Below are 17186 nucleotides of genomic sequence, written 5' to 3' on the forward strand. Positions count from 1 at the left end.
CCCATACACAAAGTAATTTTAAAATCTAGAAAGATATAGATACAGATAGATAGATATAGATGATATAGATAGATATATAGATATACATATAGATGATAGAGACAGAGAGAGAGAGAGAGAGAGAGAGATAGAGAGATGATAGATCAGATTATTTTACATCACTCCTGCTCAAGACTCCCTGGTAATTTAAATTCATAATAAAACACAAACTCCTTATATGCCTTTAAACCATACTTGATCTGGGTCTTGCCTCCTCCTTTGACTTCACTTCTATTCCCATCGTCAGCTCCCCGCCCCCGCCCCAGGTCCCCACCACTGCCACCCATGGTTATCATGTTTCTTCTTTACGTGTATACTCTCTGCCCTTGAATACATCTAGCTTGTTTCTACTTCATGGTTTCTACACTGTTACCTCTCATTCATTGTTCTCATCAGATCACATGTCATTTATCCTATCCCATCACTATTTTTTTTCCTAGTATTTAGCATTATCTGAAAGGACTCTATGCATTTTTACCTGCTTTTGTTCTGTCTCTCTGACTAAAGTGCAAGTTCCTTGAGAGCAGAGAACTTGTCCATTGTAGTCACTGTAACTTCTCATGCCAGATATTTCCTATAAGTTTCCCATGCCAGGTACTAATATAAGACTTAATATAAAATGCAGTTAATTTATTGAATGAATGATTTAAACTTTTACTATTGATTAAAACTATCATGCTGAATATTTGCTACTCTATTCTCTTGTAATATGGTAGGCTACTTTGGAAGCCATTGAGAATCTAAGAACTTTAGGTCTCCATATTTCGGTACATTTTGAGTACTAAAGTATTTGGGTTAGTTCTTCCTTAGGTTCATTGATTTATCTTTCTGTTGATAGTAAGTCTTCTTTGAGTAACCAATACTTCCACCCTACCTCATCTACTACTGTTCTGAAATCAAGAAGAGGCAATTTGGTATGCATTGTGTGTAAACTAAAGGTGAGAAGGTTTTGAAGGAGATCAATTTACAACTATCTGCTTGATAAAATTGTTCCAAGTGAACACACCCCTGTAACTTCCTTCCAAATCAATAAATGCAAATATAATCTACAATGTGGGAGCCTCCTCCTACTTCTTCCCAGTCATTATTTGTTTTCAAAGATTAGAAAATTACTTTGATTTCTATCACCACCAATTAGGTTTTGTTTAAAATTTCACAAAAATAGAAGTAGAAATAGGTTTTTGTTTTGTTTTGTTTTTTGGCTTCTTTGGCTCAACAGGACCTTTGTAAGATTTATCCATACTGTTGCATGTAAAAGTAGTTCATGCTCATTGTTGTATGATAGTTCATGGCAAATATATATACTACAGTGTATTTATCCTTTCTATTGTTGACAGATACTTGAGCCCTTTCTAGTTATTGGTTGTTACAAATATTGATACTGTGATATATCTGATAGATATTTAGGTAGGATTAGAATTGCATAAACTTAGCTATAATAGATCTAGCAAAAATAGATTTCCAAAGTGTGTGAGAATATTACTTGCTCCACATCATTGTCAACTTCTAAAATTGTCAGCCTTCTTAATTTGCCATTATAGTACTTGTGAAATTGCATCACAGTGTCATATTAATGAGCCAATCCCTGATGAAGTCAAACCACTTTTTATATATTTATTGGCAATTCTGACATGTTGTTTTACAAAGCTCCTGTTCAAGTGTTTTGGTTCAATCTCTATTCGTCTTTGTAATATTGATGTATAGAAGGTGTGTGTGTGTGTGTGTGTGTGTGTGTGTGTGTGTGTGTGTATACATATCCTCAAAATGTCTTTTGTCAGATAATACATTGCAAATATATTCTTCCATTCTTTGATGTCTTTTAACATTCTTTCTTTAAATTTTTCAATGTTTATTCATTTTTGAGAGAGAGAGAGAGTGAGACAGAGACAAAGCACAAGCCACAAGCGGAGGAAGGGCAGAGAGAGGAGGAGACACAGAATCTGAAGCAGGCTCCAGGCTCTGAGCTGTCAGCACAGAGCCCAATGCGGAGCTCAAACCCACAAACCGTGAGATCATGACCAGAGTGGAAGTTGGACTCTCAGCCAACTGAGCCACCCAGGCACCCCTCATCTCTTAACATTCTCAATGGTGAGTCCTGATGGGCAGAAATTTTAATTTTTGTAAAAATACTTTATTTATCTTTTTTCTTTTATGATTAATCAATTTTATGCTATGCTACTCCACAATCATGAAAATATATTCCGATGTTTTGTTTTAGAAGGCTTATCATTACAGCTTTAATATTTAGGCTTATTGTCCAAATTAAATTAATTTTCATGTTTGATTTGAAGTACATGTTAAGATTCATTTACAAACGAAACCACAACTAAGCAAATTATAATCAAATTGCTAAAAAAGTGATATGGTTATGTGAAATTATAACTTTATTAGAGAGATTTACATTTTGGATAGTGACCTTGAATAGCAGTTTAAAAGAATTTTCAGGCTTGTTTAATTATCTGGCCTCAGAAATCCAAATGGATCTTTAAGGTGGCAAGATAGATATATGTTTCATTTTCAGAGAAACTACCTGAGCAATTTCCAACGCGGTTGTAAGATATTCTACTTCCAACAGCAATGTACAAGAATTTTAGTTTCTCCATATTCTTGCTAACACTTTTCAATCTTAGCTGTTCCAGTGGGTATCTCATTACAGTTTTAACATTTTCCTGGTAACTAGTGACATTGAATACCTTTTCAAGCACTTATTGGAAATTCATGTATCTTCTTTTATGGAGTGCCTATTCAAGTCTTTTGTCCATTTTTTTTAAAGTTTATTTATTTATTTTGAGAGAGAGAGAGATAGAGAGAGAGAGGGAGAGTGAGCAGGGGAGGAGCAGAGAGAGAGAGACTGAAAATCCCAAGCAGGCTCTGCACTGCCAGCACAGAGCCTGATGCAGGGCTTGAATTCACGAACATGAAATCATGACCTGAGCTGAAAACAAGAGTCAGACGCTTAACTGACTGAGCCACCCAGGTGCCTCTCTTTTGCCCATTTTCAAAATTAGGTTTTGTTGAGTACTTAGAACAAAAGTTGTCATTCTCAGTGTTAATACTTTTGAAAGGAGAAGAGTATAGACAAAATAGGTAAGAATACAGGTGCAGTAAAAGTAGACTCGGCCTCATGGAATCCAGTTGGGAATAATTTGGGGAAAGAGTGTTTGGACAGAATCTCAGAGGATAAGGGTCAGAATTTAAGCCTATGGTTTAGTTATTATTTACTACTTGAATATCAGCTTATTCACAGGAAGGGGAGGGTCCACCTAAATAAAACACTGTATTCTCTTTTTTTCTTAAATAATCTGAGGCTTAATCATTTGTATTCAACTTTTAGAAGATTTTTTACTTTTTAAACATTAATAAATTATTAGTATTTCAAACTGACACTTGGTAGCTATTAAGGTTTCACATATTTTGAAAATGTAAACTAATGAAATATTTATCTCTTGACAATGTTGAAATTGAAAGCATTACTTTATTATTAATATTTTTAATATGAAATTTATTGTCAAATTGGTTTCCATACAACACCCAGTGCTCATCCCAACAGGTGCCCTTCTCAATGCCCATCTTTATATGTTCTATCATTTATCAGGTTCTTATCATGATATCCATCTTTTAGTTTTCCTTTATTGTTACAAGTGAAATGATACATTTTATAGGTAACTTAATTGTGAAACAGTGAATTACGTGTAGTTACAAGATACTCAGGAGCTCAGGATTCAATGGCATGTGGTGTGAAAAAGGAATTGAGGTCATTCACTTAAATCTAGATGTCCAGGGCACCCAGTTTGACACATAGGTTACGGAAATCAACATGTTTTGTAAATTTTTTGGAACATCAAACTTCAAACACAGTAAAAACTGTGTGTTTACGAAATATTGATCATTTTTTAGAAATGTGCTTCCACAATGCTGCTTTAGCAAGTTAAAGCAGGACAAGGGGTTCCCAGCAGCATCCTGACACATTCACCTCAAAAGTACTCTGATGCTAGGGGCACCTGGGTGGCTCAGTCGGTTGGGCGTCCCAACTTCGGCTCAGTCATGATCTCACAGCTCCTGAGTTTGAGCCCCGTGTTAGGTTCTGGGCTGACAGCTCAGAGCCTGGAGCCTGCTTCAGATTCTGTGTCTCCCTCTCTCTCTGCCCCTTCCCTGCTCACACTCTGTCTCTCTCTCCTTCGAAAATAAATAAACACTAAAAAAAGTGTTTTTTTTAAAGTACACTGATGCCACTTAACATCCTCTGTTTTCCTTTAGGTTATATTAACTCCAAGATGCTTACCTTTATTTGATATCATACCAATATAGAATCTCAATTTCCCAGATCATGTTACTGCCTTTGCCAAAAAAACTACTGCCACTATAAAAAAAGAAAAACCCAAGGTTAGCTATTATGTGTAGCTAGTGAATGAGAGTGCTACCTTTTCTGCTTCTCTATTTTCAATACTCTATTGTTATCAATTATCAAAAGCTGTAAAAGATGTTTACTGTAACACGTGAAGCCTCAGAATATAGCTAAGATGAATGTTAAATTACATATAATGTAATCTGCCTGCATAAAAGGACGATATTGTAGATTACATTTTCAACTATGCCACACACTTACCATCAACAGAAAACAACAGAGTTAGCCATGGAGTTAAACCAGCCCATGCCAATTTTGTTATTTCATATGCTGCTCTCAAAACAATAGCTCTGGAAGAAATCCAAATGGAAACTCAATTCAATAGCACTCTATTCCAAAGGGTTTGTGATGGGACCAGAAGTATAACAAATGTGACTTGAGGGCACAATGTTCTAAGAAAAAAAAATGGCGTATCTCACATAAAAGATGAGCTGATTACAACTAGTGGGGGGCAAATTATAATATGCGCATGGATATTCTGACACATAAGAACACAAAAACATTTTAGGTACATGAAATAATATACTCTACACACTCAAAATCTGAAGTTTCACTACCCGATTTAATTTCAGCACAGAATTCTTTTTGCATCCTACATATTACATATTAAATTTTATTACCCCTAGTATCACAACCTGTTGCTTTGTTTTCCTTTCATTCGAGAATGTTTCTTCTCTTTCCATTTATTGTAAACTCAATGAAGCTATTTATCGCCAGATGACAAACCTGCCAACAATATCTATTTGTACAAAGAAGTAGAAAAATTTCTCAGGCAAAATGAGTGCTTTTTTTTTTCCCTGAGGTAACAAAATATGTCATGTATCTAGATACATATGTTTCATTTACATTATTGTAAATATGAGGCAAAAATATAAAGTTCTCACCTTTTGGGGGCTCCTGGGTGGTTCAGTTGGTTAAGCACGTGACTTCAGCTCAGGTCATGATCTCACGGTCTGTGAGTTCAAGCCCAAGCCCCGTGTCAGGCTCTGAGCTGTTGGCACAGCCTGCTTCAGATTCTGTGTCTTCCTCTTTCTCTGCCTCTCCCCCACTTGTCCTCTCTCTCTCTCTCTCTCTCAAAATAATATATATTTAAAAATTTTTAAAAAGAAAGATTTAAAATTCTCACCTTCTTAATGATTTCCTTGGGCATGAGACCAGCACAAGGCCAGCAATGTTGGAGTAATTTTCTCATAAATTTGTTACAGATTTACTGTAACAAATAGAAATACTCGTGTGTATGTGTGTGTACATCCCTTAAGCCATCTTCCCTTGTATCATTCTAAAATCTTGATTTCAAGGATAAAAATGTGGTCCAAATATGAAACATGGCAATGAGAATAAAGGAGTTCCTTTTTTTCTCAATTACATTTAAGTTTCACCATAAATTGTCCCTATTTCCTTTTCTTAACAAAACGCAAATATTCAAGGGGTTAAATTCCCTAAAGTACACCAGGAAGCAGCTTATCTTTCCCTCTACTTCACATCCTTCCAACCTTCCTTCTGATCTCCCTGTCCTAGCCTTTTGATGGCAACTCAAGCCTATCTTATGAGTTTACAGTGACTTTCAGATATTAGAAGTCTTCATTTCAGATATTAACAACGTTAGCCCAACCCATATCAAAACATCAATTTCTCCTTCCATTTAAATACTACCCCAATCTAGTCTAACCCATGGCCAAGCAAGTAGCATTAAGGAAAGAGACATACACTGTCTATTCTTTTACCCAGGTTTGTGGAGTCTAAAATATTTACAGTTTGGGGAGAGGCACCCTCTTTACAAAAAAAAAATACTACAAATTAGTAATACAAAATTTGGTCCATGGCATCCCAAGGATATCTGTGCAAATGAGGCACTCTGAAGTCTCAGCTTCATTAGCTTCAAGGTAAATCCACCCATACCTTCACCTTGCACTTCCTCTCTTCCTCCTTATCCTCTTGGTTTTTCCAAGAACAAAAGCACAATGAAGAAGGTTTTGGAAAATGAAAGGTCTTTTTAGTAGGTGGAATTATTGGCTATTCTTTCTGGGCTCTCAATGACCGGTTATTTGTCACAGACTATGAGTCTGGAGTTCTCTCTTGTCCAGCAAGAGAGTGGATGCAGAATTGAATACGAGAGAGGCTAATGTCCAGGAGGAGACAAGAGCCCTAAGCAGGGGTTTTGTCTCCATATTTATTGAGTTCTCAAGATATTACCCTCGTGGTGAACATGAAGAAAACAAGATCTTACACACATGGTGAATGTGAAGAAAACAATCAGAGAGTAATCATTAACTTGTATGTGTAAGAAGCAAAGGGTCTGGCGGGTAAGTGGAGTTTGTGATCAAAGTGTAATAGTATATTGGCATCAGATGGAAAGTAATTTCCTGCAGGTGATATAACAAGTTACTCGTGATCTCGTGACAATATCTCGCTAACTAACCTTGGGCATTTTCACTCCATGGTGGCAGCTTTCTGCCCTAAGCTTTTTTCTAACTCATTGATGTAAGTAGAACCTATTTCCCCACAGTTATTGCCCTCTGTCATGGCAAACATCCAACACTTGTAATTTTATAAGCATGTTATTCGATTCTTTATGAACCACCTCCCCTCTCTACCCATCCCATGGTGATCTTCACTATTACATGTTCTATGGTGAAAATGTGGCAATATTGAGATAACATTTTGATTTCACTCTTGGTTAGTGCCTCTGACAGTTTACCACACTAGGTCTTCTCTATGGCAAGCATGTTTTTGTTTTTGTTTTGTTTTTATTGGTGGTGGTGGTGGTGAGGGAGGGGCAGTACTTTCAGTAATACTTCAGTCTAGCTATCTTTCACAGTACCCACTTGGCTCAAAGAAACATAAACCCCCTTGTTTGTCAAATTATAGAATTTCAGCTTGCTTCTACTATGGCTTCTCTTCTCTTTACCTCATCAATGTAAGGGTGCTCCAGGCATCATCAGAGCTTCAGAACTTTTTTTTTTAATTTTTAAATGTTTATTTATTTATTTTGAGAGATAGAGTGCATGAGTGGGGGAGGGGCAGAGACAGAGACAGAGACAGAGAATCCCAGGCAGGCTCTGTATTGTCAGCACAGAGCCTCATGCGGGGCTCCTTCTCACAAACTGTGAGATCATGACCTGAGTCGAAATCAAGAGTCCAACGCTTAACTGACTGAGCCACCCAGGTGCCCCCAGCTTGAGAACTTTCAATGTGAGAGTGAGGCTGAAGTTTCTTTGCTGCCAAAATTCAGGCTCTCCGAAAACCTCAATACTCTCTACCCTGATAGCAACACCCTGAGTTTCTGAGCTCAGGAACATGCAATCAGGAAGTAGGACCCTGATTTCTCCTTGACCCCAATTTCTCCTAATCTCTTCAAGGATTTTTTAGACCTTTCTAATTTACTTTAAGGGGTACCTACAAGGAAGGTACCTGTCTTCTTATAAATTCCTTCACTTCAAGAAATCCTGTCCTCATCAATATACCCCTAGTCTCAATCTACATAGGTTTCAGGTGAGCAACGGTCACTGTGCTAGTCTGACTTTCTTTCAACCAGTTCCATTATGATGTGTGTAGTACCTCTCTTTGGTTTGTGGCATTTGTATCAACAACCAATAGCATAAGCAATGTGGCTTTAGCCAAGATTATGAGGTAATGGAGAAGCCCCATTCTAAATGTTGTGCTTTTCTTTCCTGGCTGTGAAATGACCAAGCAGCTATTCAGCCCAAAGTAAATACAGCCTTTGTGACCTACAGATAGAGAAGTTATATTGATTCAGCCAGAATTCTGTTCATTTATGGTTTATGGAATACCAGTGTAAAGGTTTGAAAAAAATTGCAGGCACATTATTTAAGACAGGAGATGGACTTTCAGTGATGTCACAAAATTATCAATGTTTAAGATATGTCGGGGCTCACAACTCTCTATTTTGCACCTGGCTTCTTGATTGATCCTTATTAAATGAAGTTTTTATAATTTCAACATTTTCTTTCCATTTTATACTTTCCAAAAATATTTTAGCAGCTATTCATTGCTGTCCAGAGTCCAGCTTTATTCACTTGGTTATTTAAGCCCCTTTTTTATTAGAGTTGAGCCTTCTGGACAGTCATATTTTTATTCTACTCCAACTTATTTGATCCATTCTATATAGTCTACTGCCCACTCTCCCAAGAATTTATTTACACCCTCTATATACCTGGAATTCTCCTTTTTCTCTACCTTATCTCCATTCTTCAATAAAATCTCTATAATACACCAACACAGAATAGATGATCCTAATTCAGAATTGCTAGTATATATTTTTTCTGCTTATGAAGTACAACTAGTTGGTTATATATTGGTTTTTTTCAGGCACTAGTATTGAGCCACTACCCTATTCAGAATATATGTAGTGATTTGTCTTCTCAACTATATTGCAATCTATGAGACTTTGCCTTACATGCATAGAACTACATTTTGAAGGCCCTTATTAAGACTTGTATTTTTAAGAATAACTAAGAATAGAATTTTAAGAATATAATTAAGAGGTTCTCTTACATCAACCACGTAAGAGTCACACTGTAAGAAGCAACAATCTCCTCTTCTTCTCCACCATCTGCTTGGCAGCCTCAAAGCAGCAACCATGCATGAATGCATCTCCATCCATGTTGGCCAGGCTGGTGTCCAGATTGGCAATTCCTGCTGGGAGCTCTATTGCCTGGAACATGGCATCCTGCCCACTGATCAGATGCCAGTGACAAGACCATCATGGTGGGGGCAGGACTCCTTCACCACCTTCTTCAGTGAGATGGGTTCTGGCAAGCATATGCCCAGGGCCGTATTTATAGACCTGGAACCCACAGTCATTGATGAGGTTCACACTGGCACCTACCACCACCTTTTCCACCCTGAGTAGCTCATCACAGACAAGACTGATACTGCCAATAACTATGCCCAAGGATGCTACACCACTGGCAAGAAGATCATTGACTTTGTCTTGGACTGAATTCAGAAACTGGCCAACCCGTGCACGGACTTCAGGGCTTCTTGGTTTTCTACAGCTTTGGAGGGGGAACTGATTCTGGGCTCACCTCCCGGCTAATAATCTGTCGATTATGGCAAAAAGTCCAAGTTTGAGTTCTCCATTTACCCAACTCCCTAGGTTTCTACAACTGCAGCTGAGCCCTACAACTCCATCCTCACTACCCACCACCCTGGAGCACTCTGATCGTGCCTTCATGGTAGACAATGAGGCCACCTATGATATCTGTCATAGAAACCTCAATATTGAATGCCCAATTTATACCAACCTGAATAGGTTGGTAGGTCAAATTGCATCCTCCGTCACTGCTTCCCTCAGATTTGATGGAGCACTGAATGTTGATCTGACAGAATTCCAGGCCAATCTGGTGCCCCATCCTCAAAACTACTACTCTCTGGCCACATATTCCCATGTCATCTCTGCTGAGAAAGCCTACCATGAGCAGCTTTCTGTAGTAGAGATCACCAATGTGTGCTCAAAGCCAACCAACCAGATGGTGAAATATGACCCTTGCCATGGTAAATACATGGCCTGATGCCTGTGACACCATGGCAACATGGTTCCCAAAGATATCAATGCTGCCATTGCCACCATAAAGACCAATTACAGCATCCAGTTTGTGGACTGGTACTCCACTGCTTTCAAAGTTGTCATTAATCACCAGCCTCCCACTGCAGTCCCTGGTGGAGACTTGGCCAAAGTACAACGAGCTTTGTGCATGCGGGGCAACACCACAGCCACTGCTGAGGCCTGGGCTCACCTGGACCACAAGTTTAACCAGATAAATGCCAAATATGCCTTTGTTCACTGGTATGTGGGTGAGGACATGGAGGAAAGAGAGTTTTCTGAGGCCTGTGAGGACATGGCTGCCCTTGAGAAGGATTACGAGGAGGTTGGTGTGGTTTCTGTTGAAGGAGAAGGTGAAGAAGAAGGAGAGGAATACTAAAGTTAAAAATGTCACGTAGGTGCTGCTTTTACAGTTTATTCTGTTTTAAACATTGAAAAGTTGTACTCTGATCAGTTCCTTTGTATGTAGCTGTGTATACTCTCATATACAATTACTGACCTATGCTTTAAAACAACACTTTGTTACAGACTCAGGCTATCCATTACTCTTAAGGGTTTGAATAAGGGATTCCCTGTCTTAGACGAAAAAAAACAAAAACAAAAACAAAAACAAAGAATAGGGGCACCTGGGTGGCTCAGTCACGTAAGCAGCCAACTCTTGATTTTGGCTCAGGTCATGATCACACAGTTTGTGATATCCAGCCCAGCAGATTCTGTGCTGACAGAACAGAGCCTGCTTGAGATTCTCTTTCCCAATCACTCTCTCTCTTCCCCTCCCCGACTCATGCTTTCTTTCTCTCTCAAAATAAATAAATTTTAAAAAAAGAATAGAATTAAAATAATTTACTTTTTTTCTTTTACAAAGCATATGCATGGGGCGGGGAGCGGGGAGACAGATGAAAACAATTCATCAAAGAAGCTGTGACACCTTGCCATGACATATTTTGTTATTATCGACTATGTCTAGTCGGGCAAGGGGCAGTAGGGGGGTCAGTGCAAAAAGAGTTGGAGAGGATCTTTTTGTTTTTCCCCTCTCCCCTGCTCCTTCTTTATTTCATTTGGATTAGATCACATTACATATTGTTTAGTTAACTTTGTCATTCAAAGCATCATTATAATAGACAAAGATGAGGGGCAGAACCTCTCAATCTTTTCCAAGACCATAGTGTGTATATGTACCTTATGTTTTTTGGCATTGTGTTTTTGGTTAGAAAGAGGGGTTAAGAGAGATCCTATACAGTTGTTTCCAGAAGGCACCTCAAGTGTCCATAATATTGTAACTGTTCCCTATATTTTCACCCTTGGCTCCCTTCAATCCATTATAAATTCAGAAACTGATGTGATGCTTTAAATTATATTTCACACAATTTTCCTTTCTGAAAAGGAAAGTTAAAGTCCTTACAAAATTAAAGTCAGTCCTTACAATTAACTTCAGGGTACTGTATGACTGCCCCCTACTGTCCATTCCATCCACCCTATAATTTCACCTCATCTGCTACTACTTTCTCCCTTTCTCTTTCACCTTCAGCAACAACTCCACAGGGCCTTTGCACTTGCCATCCCATCAGCCTGCAATGCTCTTCTTCCCAGTTGTCCCATGACCTTTTCTCCTACTTTCTTCAGCTTTCTTAACTTTTTCAAAAGTCTCCTTCCCCTATGTTACCCTATTTACATGACATTCCCCCACCTTTTTCACAGTTTTGTTTTTTCCCTAGCTCTACATTTTTACCAACTTCTTTTATTTATTATCTGTTTTCCTTCAGTGAAATATATTCCGTGAGCACAGTAAGTATTGTGTATTATGTTCATTGCTACATCCCTAGCATTCAAAACAGCACCTGACACCAAATAGGACCTCGATGAATATTCGTTGAATGAATGAAACAGCACCTACATGAATGCCGAAGTAGCAAGGCAACGGGGGATACACAAAAATGTGTAAAACATAACCTTTATGATCCAGGAGTCCAAAATGTGTTACAGGAGATCAATATAAACATAATGAAGATAAAACAAGTACAAAATATGTTACAAAAAAGAACTATGGTAAAGACTTCTTTGAATTTGAGTAGGACAACAATAATAATTATGCTTAATCTTGTAGAATGAGATTTAAATATAAGACAACAGAAGTAAAAACTAATTCTCAGCTGGGGTGCCTGGGTGGCTCAGTCGGTTAAGCGTCTGACTTCAACTCAGGTCATGATCTCACAGTTCGTGGGTTCAAGCCCCACATTGGTCTCTGTGCTGACAGCTCGGAGCCTGCTTCGGATTCTGTGTCCCTCGCTCTCTGCCCTTGACACTCTCTCTCTCTCTCTCTCTCTCTCTCTCCCCCAAAATAAACATTAAAAAATAATTACAAAAAAATAAAATGTGCTAATTATTAAAAAAAAAAAGACTAATTCTCGGCTAATAACCAAGCACAAGAAAAACAAAAAGTCAGTGTTAGGCAAATATGTTGCCTATTAAGTTGGAGTCAATAATGCAATTTGATGGAAGTGTTGAGTATGAGGAAATACAGTGCAGACAGAAAGGTTATATCGGTGTCATGTTGGAGAAGAGTTTTAATGTCAGAGGCAGGGAGTGAGTGATATTTTATGGACAGCAGGGGACCTTGTAAAATTTTCTAGCAGGAAAATGAGATGGTCATGCCTGTGTTTTGGAGGAATAAATGGTAGTGAGGGAGAGGACAAGGACAGATTGGAAGTAGAGAGATTAGTTAGAAAATTATTAAAATATTTGGGGAAGCACAATGAGGACTAAAGTAGGGAGTAGCAACAGGAACAGAAATGAAAGAGTAGATTCCAGGGATAACAGAGGGTGGATGGAAAGAACTGGGTGACTAATTTAATGTTTGTTATAAAAGTGCTGTCCGCTATCCATGCTGATAATTTTCTGACTCAACTATCAATGAGAGTGATCATCTGAATTAAAAATTTTGTTGTTATTTCTACTCAGTCCTGGGATCTTACAGGTACTAGGATGTGAGAATATGTTCAGAAGCAGCAAGTGTAAGGATCCTTTCTTTGCACTGCACTAAGAATTCATATGGAATAAAAATTTACTCCTAGCCTGAAATTTCCAGCAATGCCAGGAGCTCAGAGTTAGACTAATTTGTGCCTGTAACCATCAGATTCAAACAATGGTCTGGCACATATGGGAAGCCAGTCATCCTCATTTGCCTCAATTCCACTAGGGAATGATAAAAAGAAAGAAAAAAATATATTCTTAACATGAAACATTTCATGCTTGCAAGAGGAAGATGAGCATCTCTTTCAATGAGAATAAAACCTCCAAAAATATCCTTCAAATTTGAGCAGGAGGCTTGCGTACTAGAAAACAAAACACAACAAACAAATAAAGGTGATCAAAACATGCTCAGAATAGCTGAGCAGCAAACAAAGACAGAAAGGGTTATGTTGGGGACACAGCAACATAATTGGATTCCTCTGCCAATCCCGGTAATTAAAATGGAGACACTCCGTACCTTAGTTGCTCTGCAATCCCATAATATGTTTGAGATTAACAACCCTTGAATCTTGGTTTTACTGCTATATTATTTGAATATACAATACGTATCTCTTGCCATTTTCAGAATACACAGATCAAGGTTCCTGGAGGGCTGAGAGGATTTAGAAGCAGCTAACGAGAGAGCCTGATTTACACTCTCCATCTCACTTCCCTTGCTGCCATGGGTATTTTGGCCAAATCTGAACAGAAAACAAACAGAAAAGCGGAAGTAGCAACCTTTGCAGTGATTTAAACCTTTGCTTTCCCATTTCAGAGGGGGGAAAAAAACAAGTTGCTGCTCTGTTGCTTTGCATAGTCTCTTCTGTTTTGCCAGCATGGTGTGTGGTGTGTGTGTGTGTGTGTGTGTGTGTGTGTGCGCGCGCGCGCGCGCGCGTGTATCTGTGTGTGATCTCACCAGTGCCTTGTAAAAATGAAAGATATAAAATGCGTTGTTGGCTTGAGCTGCCTGGCTGCGTTATCTGTGAGGGACCGTTATCTTCATTGATGCTGCCTTACCCCACAGCCTTAATACCCGCCCCCCCCCCGTGTCTCAGATCCCATCTGTGGAGGGGGTGGGGGAACTCGGGTCTCCTCACTGGTCTTTGGCCTTACCTGGCTGGTGCCCACAGGTAATGTACAGCTGGCTGGCCACTCCAACCAGCCACACACAGGAGACTCTGCACATACAAAGAGCCCCTCTGCTGCTAAAAGGCTTTTCTGTCTATAGATGGTAATTTCAGCCAAATTCCTGCTTGCAGAGCGATGAGAGCTCCTCTAGACTCTTGTGGAGCTGCTTATCAGGTGGCAGATATGGTATTACAAAGGGAACAGGAAGTACATGCCAGTAATTAATATTATGTCTCGTCCCCAAAGACATTCCTGGTCCCTTTATATGTTAGTTAGCTGATCCTCCAAATCCTCTGAGAGGTAATGATGAAGTTCATATAAACACCGAGCTTTCTATCTAATTTCAGCTATTAAAAGGGAGGGAGGCAAACAAACAAATAAAGCAGGTTGGCAATGCCTAAGAAAAACCTCAGCAATATTGGGTATGCAATCCAGAGGACAGGGACTTGGGCACCTTGTTTTTCTGGCTGCAGGGGTAGTTTCCAGTAGGTCTGCTCATTGTGATGGGTATTCCGAGCAGCCTGGAGTAAAAGGAAGTTGAAAGGGCTAAAAGAGAAAGCACAGGAAGACTCTGCACCATTTTACTTCTGTTTCATCCCTGGACTAATACCTTTTGCAGAACAAGACCCTGCCAACAGCAACTCGCCACTAGTCTGCCTGGCGTGGTGCAAAAGAGAGCCCCGTTCGTAGCCAACCTGTCTGGTTAGTGAACGAGGCGGTGAGCAGGAGACCAGAGGTCAATCAGTGATCGCTCTTACCTCACTGTACACATCTGTCCGTCTTTACAGGGTCCTGGCGATAGTGAGAGAACAAGTGGAAACTCACACTTTTAAAAATGACTTACGTTATACATCCACTGCATGTTGGCATTAAAATAATAGGCATTCCTAAGGCAAATGTGTAGTCTAAGCCTGTGGAAAATCCTAGAATTCATGCTTTTGATCATTCATTTATTCAATAGATATTCACTGCAAGCTTCGCTGTGGCATCAGCCGCTGCTGGGCAGTACACATGACGATCCCCGTTTCAGAGGGTTTATAGACTGGACGATCAAGTTGGTTGGATAATGCTTGAGAAAAATGGGACATCATAAGCAGACGTAAATGCTGTTAGAAGTATTGACTGGAGAGAACAAAGGCGGATTTCTTTTTTAAAAACAAGATGTATCCCTCCAACCCACCCCACCCCCATCTCCTATGTTATACTGTTGCAATTTTATTTTTTATTTTTTTCCCAATATATGAAGTTTATTGTCAAATTGGTTTCCATACAACACCCAGTGCTCATCCCAAAAGGTGCCCTCCTCAAACTGTTACAATTTTAAAAGGACTCAGAGATTATACAGGAGAGGGAGCCCAGCCCCAGTACAGTCCCATGAATGCTGAATATGATCTGCCCCCAAAGAATCAAAACAGCCAGTGGAAATCTGATCATTGTGTTTTTTCTAAGAGGAAACGCCATCCTATCTTTGTGATTTAATTGAGTTAAAAAATTCCAATTTGTGACTGACTGGGTCATCTTCATTATTTCAGGGGGATTATGCCATCTCTTGACTCACGATGGCCAAATATTTTTGATTCATATACAGTAAAAATAAAACATGACATACTTTACCTTGAGGACGAAGGCAAGGCACTGTAAAATAAAACAACTGATGAAGTGTCAAAACTCCTCCAATAAGGACAATCTTTGCATTCATAAGGTCTTTATTTTTTTAAAGACACCATTTCTCTAGCACCGATTAGCAAAATCAAAATATATTTTTCCTCCAGAAAAGTCACACGAACCTCTTCTAACTATTTCTGTCGGTGGAAAAATACCCTGATTGAAACCACGAACACTACTTCTTCTGAACACCAGGATCGCACCAATGGCTGTTGGAATCTGAGGATTTGAGTTCAAGTAGAATTTTCGGATCTGAGAATATCAGGAGGAAAAATGCTCAAGTCTGGGTCCACATATGCTCAGCAGGAGTTACACTTCATAGCAGATGCTCCAGGGGGAGAAGAGAAGCAGATGTAGCTGTGGAGAGGAGCCGGCCTCGTCTCTGGGATGCTGTTCCACATAGCTGGGGCTCAGCGCTTGTGAATCTGGGCGCCGCACAGCATTATGGCGGGTGCAGTGGTTCAGTTGTTATTAGTGAGTGTCATTGTGCCTTGATTGCAGGCACTCAAGTGTTCAGAAGGGGAATCAGGGGTACCAAATGGAGAAAAACAATACACAGGAGCCTAATATCTTTAAGCGGGTAAATTATCTTTTCCTTGAGAAAGCAGAAAATGTTAATGGCTGAGTCTGCCAAGACATTTTATAACAGAGGTAAATAAAGAAACAAAAGGTTGTTCGAGTACTTTCGTGTGCAATTAAAGCATGTTATTCGCTACCCTGAATGAATCTGGGATCACTGACATAAATGTATGGATATGCCATAAAGAGGTGCGAGTTGGCTTGATTTTTGTCTTTGTGAAAAATACTTTGTAACTGGAGATTTTTCATTTGTGCAGTCACATTTGATATGTCTATACTGCATCAGAATTTGAGTAAAAGTAAGCTCTATTCCTGTTTATCTTCTATCTTTTCCCTCTTACAATCCATCTTATTGGACTATTTTTCCATCAAGACTAAATTTTGTTAATCAAAGTTTCTTTTGTTTTAGATGATAAAATAGTTCCCAATCTATAAAATTACATTAGGGAAAAAAAAAGGTAAGAGTCTGTGAAATAAGGGGTTGTCAGAAACAGCAGAGCTGAGCAGGCTGGACAATGGTGGCTGAGTCTCCCTGCCTGTCTCCTCAGTCTCAAAGGGGATGCTTTTACCTGTGACACTAAGAAAGTTGGGCCTACCTTCCCCTCTGGGGATTTCTGGACACGTTGAAGGAGAACTGACCTCTTTACCCCCAAACTGTGCCGGCATTTGACTATTCCACTGGTCAAATGGCAGAAGGAAATAAATGGAAGTTACTCTGCTGATGTCACAACGGAATACATTTGACTGCTAAAATAATCTCCCAAGTGTCCTTCCTTCATCCCTCTCACAAATGAC

General features: G+C 39.2%; 1 long non-coding RNA gene and 1 pseudogene across 1 annotated transcript in view; one reads left to right on the top strand and one right to left on the bottom strand.

The window, feature by feature from the left end:
• LOC123611439 overlaps positions 1–17186 on the bottom strand; it is a 233729-nt gene that overhangs the window by 199067 nt on the left and 17476 nt on the right. The window lies entirely within an intron of this gene.
• On the top strand, positions 8894–10582 carry LOC123611438 (annotated as a pseudogene).

Source organism: Leopardus geoffroyi, chromosome C2 (assembly GCF_018350155.1).
Source record: "Leopardus geoffroyi isolate Oge1 chromosome C2, O.geoffroyi_Oge1_pat1.0, whole genome shotgun sequence".
NCBI lineage: Eukaryota > Metazoa > Chordata > Mammalia > Carnivora > Felidae > Leopardus > Leopardus geoffroyi.